The sequence below is a fragment of the Alosa pseudoharengus genome, unplaced genomic scaffold (genome assembly GCF_046254945.1).
Source record: "Alosa pseudoharengus isolate Yale_2024_CS ecotype anadromous, Long Island Sound unplaced genomic scaffold, YU_APseudo_1.1 YU_APseudo_1.1_scf_12, whole genome shotgun sequence".
NCBI classification, from domain to species: Eukaryota; Metazoa; Chordata; class Actinopteri; order Clupeiformes; family Clupeidae; genus Alosa; species Alosa pseudoharengus.
Genome location: NW_027468587.1, coordinates 9,976,726 through 9,982,938, shown reverse-complemented (window position 1 = coordinate 9,982,938; position 6,213 = coordinate 9,976,726).

Genomic DNA, 6,213 nt, shown 5'->3' with positions numbered 1-6,213 from the left:
GATAGTCACATACACTCTCTCTTGCTCTCTCTCCTTCCCCCCGTCTTCACACTCACACACATAGTTTATTCTCATCATAGCGGCACCCTTTGGACACCTGAGACGTTGACACATAGTCCATATTTTATCACTTGCCTCCCAGGTCCGGGCCAGAGGCACGAGGCTTAGCCGCTCACCCCTATTTCTGGAGAAATATTACATGACCAGATGCTGTGCATCACATGAAACACATAATCCTGGCCATCTCTCTCTCGCTCTCTCTCTCACACATACTTTATCTCTCAGCGCACATGTTGAGACTTGATGGCTTCATGATAATGGCTTCATTTGCCAAAGAGATGGAGAGAGAGAGAAAGAGAGAGAGAGATGTTGATGTTTACCTTTTTCTTGGACACCCGTAAGGCTACCACTTGGCTCTACCCCAACTACAACAACACCTTGGCAAAGGAAGAGAGACAGAGAAAGATGGAGGTAGAGACAGGAAGTGATGGTGTGACAGGTAGTGATGGTGTGACAGGAATCTAAGCCGAAGAGTAGGCTGCTGGAGGAGAGAAGACGTCATGGCAGATGTCTCCTTCGTCATGTCCAGAGTGTGATGGAGGGGTGTGTGTGTGTGTGTCACAGTGCCACCTTGCCCCTTAAAGCTCTAGGCTTTGGCGAGCTATAGAGCCCGGGGAGGCCACAGGGCCCGTGGGACCTCCTCCACCCTTGCCATTTACCCAGCATGCACTAGCAGCACGTGGCGGTGCCTGGATACGCAGCCCTGGCGACTCAGAGGGTGTGGAGGCAGTCTGCTAATCGTCTCGCTTCAACACTAACAGCAGCCACTGCCAAAGGGTCGGTCAGATGGGCCACCAGGGTATTATCTGACCGCACAACTGCCCCTGCCCTTGCCCCTGCCACCCCCGCCAAAATCTCACTTAACATTATTTTAGGCCAGTAGCCGCCCCCTCCCAGCCTGTCTGCCCCCCTCCCTCCCAGCTGGTGTGGAAAATAGTGCCCCTCCCATCCCTGTGGGCTTGGAGAGTTAAGCACTCCGTTTAATGAGATTTGGTGCAGAAAGATAAATGGGCTGGTCCTCTATTACTGAGTGTGATTGAGATACGAGTCAAACTGTAGAGGGGGAAGGGGGGGGGGCGATAGTGGTGCCTGTTTGTGTTCAGGTGTGTGTGTACATGAGTGTGTGAGTGTGTGTTTGCATGATAGTGCTGTGTGTGTGTGTATGTGTGTGAGTGTGTGTGTGTGTGTGTGTGTGTGTGTCTGTGTGTGTGTGTGAGTGTGTGTGTGTGAGTGAGTGATTGGTGGAGTGTTGAGCGGAGCTGGCCACGAGTCATCAGAGGCCAAATGACAGCACTTAGAGGAATGCACAGAAGAGGAAAGAAAGAAAGAAAGAAAGAAAGAAAGAAAGAAAGAAAGAAAGAAAGGAAAAAGAGAGAGAGGTACTGAGGAGGGCTATTTTATTTTTCTGTCCAGATGTTCCATGCTGAGGTCTGAGAAGAGAGAGAGCGTTGTAGGGGTGACCTGGCTTATGTAAGACCCAAAACAATGGACTTATCACCCCACAAAAGCTACGGGCCAAGTAGCTACAGGAACTTAGTTATAGGAACAGTCCAGTCAATGAACATGGTGTCATCTAAGAGTTCTGACTAGCAGGCTATTGCACTAAATTGGAGAAACGAGGGGTTAAACTGTTAGTGTCCCTAAGTTTGAGGGATTCTTCGTTAGCTACACAGGCAGCACGGATTTTAAAGACAGCACGGTTGTGAATGCAGGTTTGACAGCGCGTTTGGCTTATGAGTTAGACCAATCACGTAGACCTAAGGCACTAAGGGTTCCTATATGGGAAAAGACCCTGCCCTGAGGTAAGAGCTGAAAGAGTTATAGGAACTACGGTCAGAGGAACTTAATAATCCACAAATTGGTCCGGTACGAACACGAGGAAAAAAAGGGTTCTAGGAATGTTATGTTCTAGGAACTGCAAAAATCCCTCTGGTGCAAAAGGGACTATACAAAACACAGTGAGAAAGATTTTAATATTTAAAATCCTTTAGTAAACCTTTTATTGATCTATATACAAGTGAACCTTTTATTGATCTCTAATGATATCAGTGACAGAGAGACTGAGAGGATGGGACAGAAAGCTGTTGATGTTCAGTCATCATTATGTAGGCTACATCACTGGTACAAGACTAATACTCACACCATTCTGTTTACTTCTGAACGCTGTCTTTAAGATTGCTATATCTCATAAGATGAAGGAGGAGAGTTGGAGTAAGAAAGCATCACATTTCTGATGATTGAAGAGGAGAGAGAGGCATGCATTTAGGGAGAAGGAGAGAAGGAGAAAGAGAGAGAGAGAGAGAGAGAGAACTGTGTGGAAGTCCATGTGAAAAGCATGCAGCTCAGAGAGAGAAATGGAGTGGATAAAAGAGAGGAAGAGAGAAAGAGAGTGGTTAAAAGAGAAGAAGAGATTTGTCAGGGTCAGATGGAGTCAATATTTGCCTCATTCCAGCCAAACTCCGGCAGCTGCACTGAGGAGGGTGCTGTGTGTGTGTGTGTGTGTGTATGTGAGAGAGAGAGAGTGAGAGTGTAGAAAGTGTGTGTGAGTGTGTATGCATGAATGTTGTCTGTGTGTGTGTCTGTGTTTATGGGTGTAGAAGTGTATGTGTGTGTATGCGTGTACATGCGTGTATAAGCATACGTGTGTGTGTGTGTGTATGAGTGTAGAAGTGTGTCTGAGTGTGCGTGAGACAAGGCAGGCAGAGAGAGAGAGAGAAAGTAACAGAGAATTTGAGTTTCACTCTCTATGTGCTAGTCTATAGTCTCATGCGTCCCCGACAAAGGGGCCGCCATGGGGGGGTGGGGCCCAGGGGTCAGTGGGTCACCCCAGCCTGGAGAAAAACCCCACCATAGGCTGATGCTGACCGGCCAACAAAGCTACTTAATGAATCTGTTCCAATTATGCCCACAAAGAGGGATTCACGCACTGCTATTCATGCTGGCAAGCTGGCCATGTATGTATGCATAACAGCAACAAACAGGAAAGCCTGTCTCTGTCTGGGTCTGCTTCTGCACCGTCACAGCAGAGGCACACACACACGTCACAGACCCTTTGCAGTCTATAGGCAAAGTATTCCACACAGTCTACTGACCGCACCACCACAACACTCAATAACAGTTAATGTGATAATCAATTAAATTCCCAACAATTTCACAACAGCTAGTTCTGGAGTAGGCCATTCAACTAGCCCGCTTGCTTACGACGAGACTCAGGCGGCGCAGTTGGCACCCGCTTCCTTATTTGGGTTTTGGGTTGCCAGGTTTTAGCCTATAACAAAACGGTTGAAATTGAAACTAAGTGATCGTGTATGTGTAGGGTGTATTTCATACCCAATCTGGCAACCTGAATGGATCAATGATTTTAAAATGAAGTTTGATGGCCATGCAAATTACGGAAGTGTTCCGGGAGAAATAACAAAACGGGAGTGTTGACAGGTATGGTGAGTCCAGCCCTCATGCTGTACCCCAGTGCACCTGACCTGTGCTCCATTTACTTCAACTGTGGACTTTCAGCCACAAATCTGCCCTCCTTAGATTAAACATATTACATAACTGCTCAGAAAAAATAGAATGACCCATAGCCTAATATGAAAAAATCCTACATATCTCCAAATAATTTGTTTTAATAAATGTAATTGGACACAGCCACAGAGGGTTGATATTAGTGTAGGTTGGAAGGAATCAAGTGCGTAGTATATGTTTCCTTTTTAATGGCTTTAATGGCTTCTTTAGGAACCGTCCGCCGCGGGTATCGTCGTCTCAGTTTATGGTTGCTGGCGCACAGTCTGACTGTACTGTAGCCTGTCAAATATATTAAGGTAAACCCTGCAGACCGATCTCCATGGGTATGTGCGATCTTTAAACACTAGTAGGCTATAAATTACGCAGTGGCTTCACTCACATGGTGCTGCATGGTGAAAAATCAACACCCCTTGCTGGGCTGAGCGTGAGGATAAAGTTATACTCCATTAGCACTGAGAAAAATAAAGAAAATAACCAAGAGGTTCCAATTGTTCAGACTTGCAAACGCGCGCGCGCGCGCACACACACACTCACCTCACCGTGGGATTATTTACATAGCGTGACACTTGTTTCTTCAGTAACACAACCTTGATAACTGAAATCTCCCTTCCCCTGACAACTCGTAGAGACTGGACTCGGAGAAAAAGAGAAAAGTATCCGATGTCACATAATGGGAAAGCTGGCATACAGGGACCGCCAGGCTAGACTTTCATCGAATGCGCTCTGTCTCCCTCTATCTTTCTCGTAAGTTTATACTCTATCGCCAGTGCGTTGTTGTCGGGAGAACCCAAGTACACCGAACAGACAATATAAATATTTATTAAACTGCACCGGGCTTGTTCTCCTCGTCTCGCTCAATGTCATGATATCCCGCGATTCTCCTCACCGTTCTCTGCGTAATTATCGGCCTGGTGCGGGCCTTCATATGTTCTGTCAGCAGAACCATTGCAGAGGTCTGAAGCCCGAATAACTGTCAAGCCCTGAGCTCGGGAGGAGAGACAGACTGTTTTTGTTTGCTCTGCGCAGATGTTTATTTCCCTCCCTCTCCTGCTGTCAAATGCAGCGTTTTCCACTTTTGTACTTGGACCTCTCCCCTCTCCCAGGACGACCTAGAAACTGAAAACAGGTCAGAGACGCGTGCGTTGGACATTGCAGGCATAGCTAAGATCGGATCGGCCAGTGGTTTAACGAGCTCACATACACTGTACAGGCTCCTATGATGTTGGCACCCTCTTCAAGGCGATGAGTGAGCATGCATCCTGTACGGCAAGCGACTGTGCCAAATAAACTGTATAAATATTCATGTCCATTCAGAAGGTGCGAAGCCTGCATAATCACTTAGCCAGAAATGATTGCGGTGACGCCTGCTTCCAAGATCAGCCAGACTAAATAACGTACGGGGTGGATTTTAAACATCTTGGAAATTGGGCTCACGTCGAGATCGGAGTTTAGGGACACCAGAGGAAGGTTAAATGCATAACGGAGACGTGCGTGTGGGCCAGAGGCGATGAATCATGCCAGCAACACGCATTTGAGTGTTCGCTTTCTTCACTTTCCAAGTTCCACCATGAAGAAGTTTATAGAAGCAAGCCTGGGCATAAATCTACAAGCTCAAGTTTTAGAAGTAGACATGGAAATTGCACTTACTTTCACTCAATTTCCAGTAGGCTAGCACAACACAAATTCTAAAACACTGCAAATTTGTGATTGGTATTTCAAAATTGGTAATTTAAAAACAAAGTCTTATAAGCGCACAAGTGAAATAATCCTTTGGTCTAGCACCCCTAACGAAGAGGCCCCTGACTGGCTAGGTCAATATCACTGTTTGGTGTAGAATTCCTCGTATCTCCTGTTATTGTTTGGGCGTTTTGGACTCGCCACAAATTGGCAGTGACCCACGTGAGTTTATTTTTAACGAGGTAAAGGGGAAGGGCATCGGGGATCTACAGGGACTATTTTCAGCTCCCAGTCCTTAATCATCCACTCCTGACGTCTTCTGAAATAAGTGAGACGCGGCGCCCTCAAAGAACAATGCGGGCTTCCCTTTCTGTTTGTCCGCCCCTCCGCGACACCATCAACACCGACCTGCCACAACCTCGGGTCAATTTTAAAGTAAATTCACCCTCCTCAAATGTGACATGGTACTCACGGCTTGGTGTAAACACGCATACCTCCCGTGATCCCCGCACTGACTCTGGGAGAGCTTTGAACTTTGAAGGGGATTCTTGTGTTGAACAATGAGAAATGTCACAGGAATGGTGACCTCGACTTAAAGGACACAGGAGTTTACCCCTTCCTTCATTTAATACTCTAAAACGCTTCCCTGTGGACCCTCTTTCTCCCTCTCATTTTCACAAAATCAGTACTCCCTCTTCCACTAGCTCTCCTTCATTAATCATCATGTCCTGTGGCCAACAATAATTCCAACTCCCAAAAACAAAGGTCAGAGATGGAAGGATTGGTATGCCAGAGGAAGGGAGCCAGTAGAAGAATGCAGCTTCTCTGTGTGTTCATGTGCGTCTGTTAAGAGTTTTGTGCACTGTTATCTTTTGGAGAAATCCACTCTTGGACATCACAACCCTAATGGTTTATGTCATCACTTTGGAACTACTGACGGAAATGCCGGACATT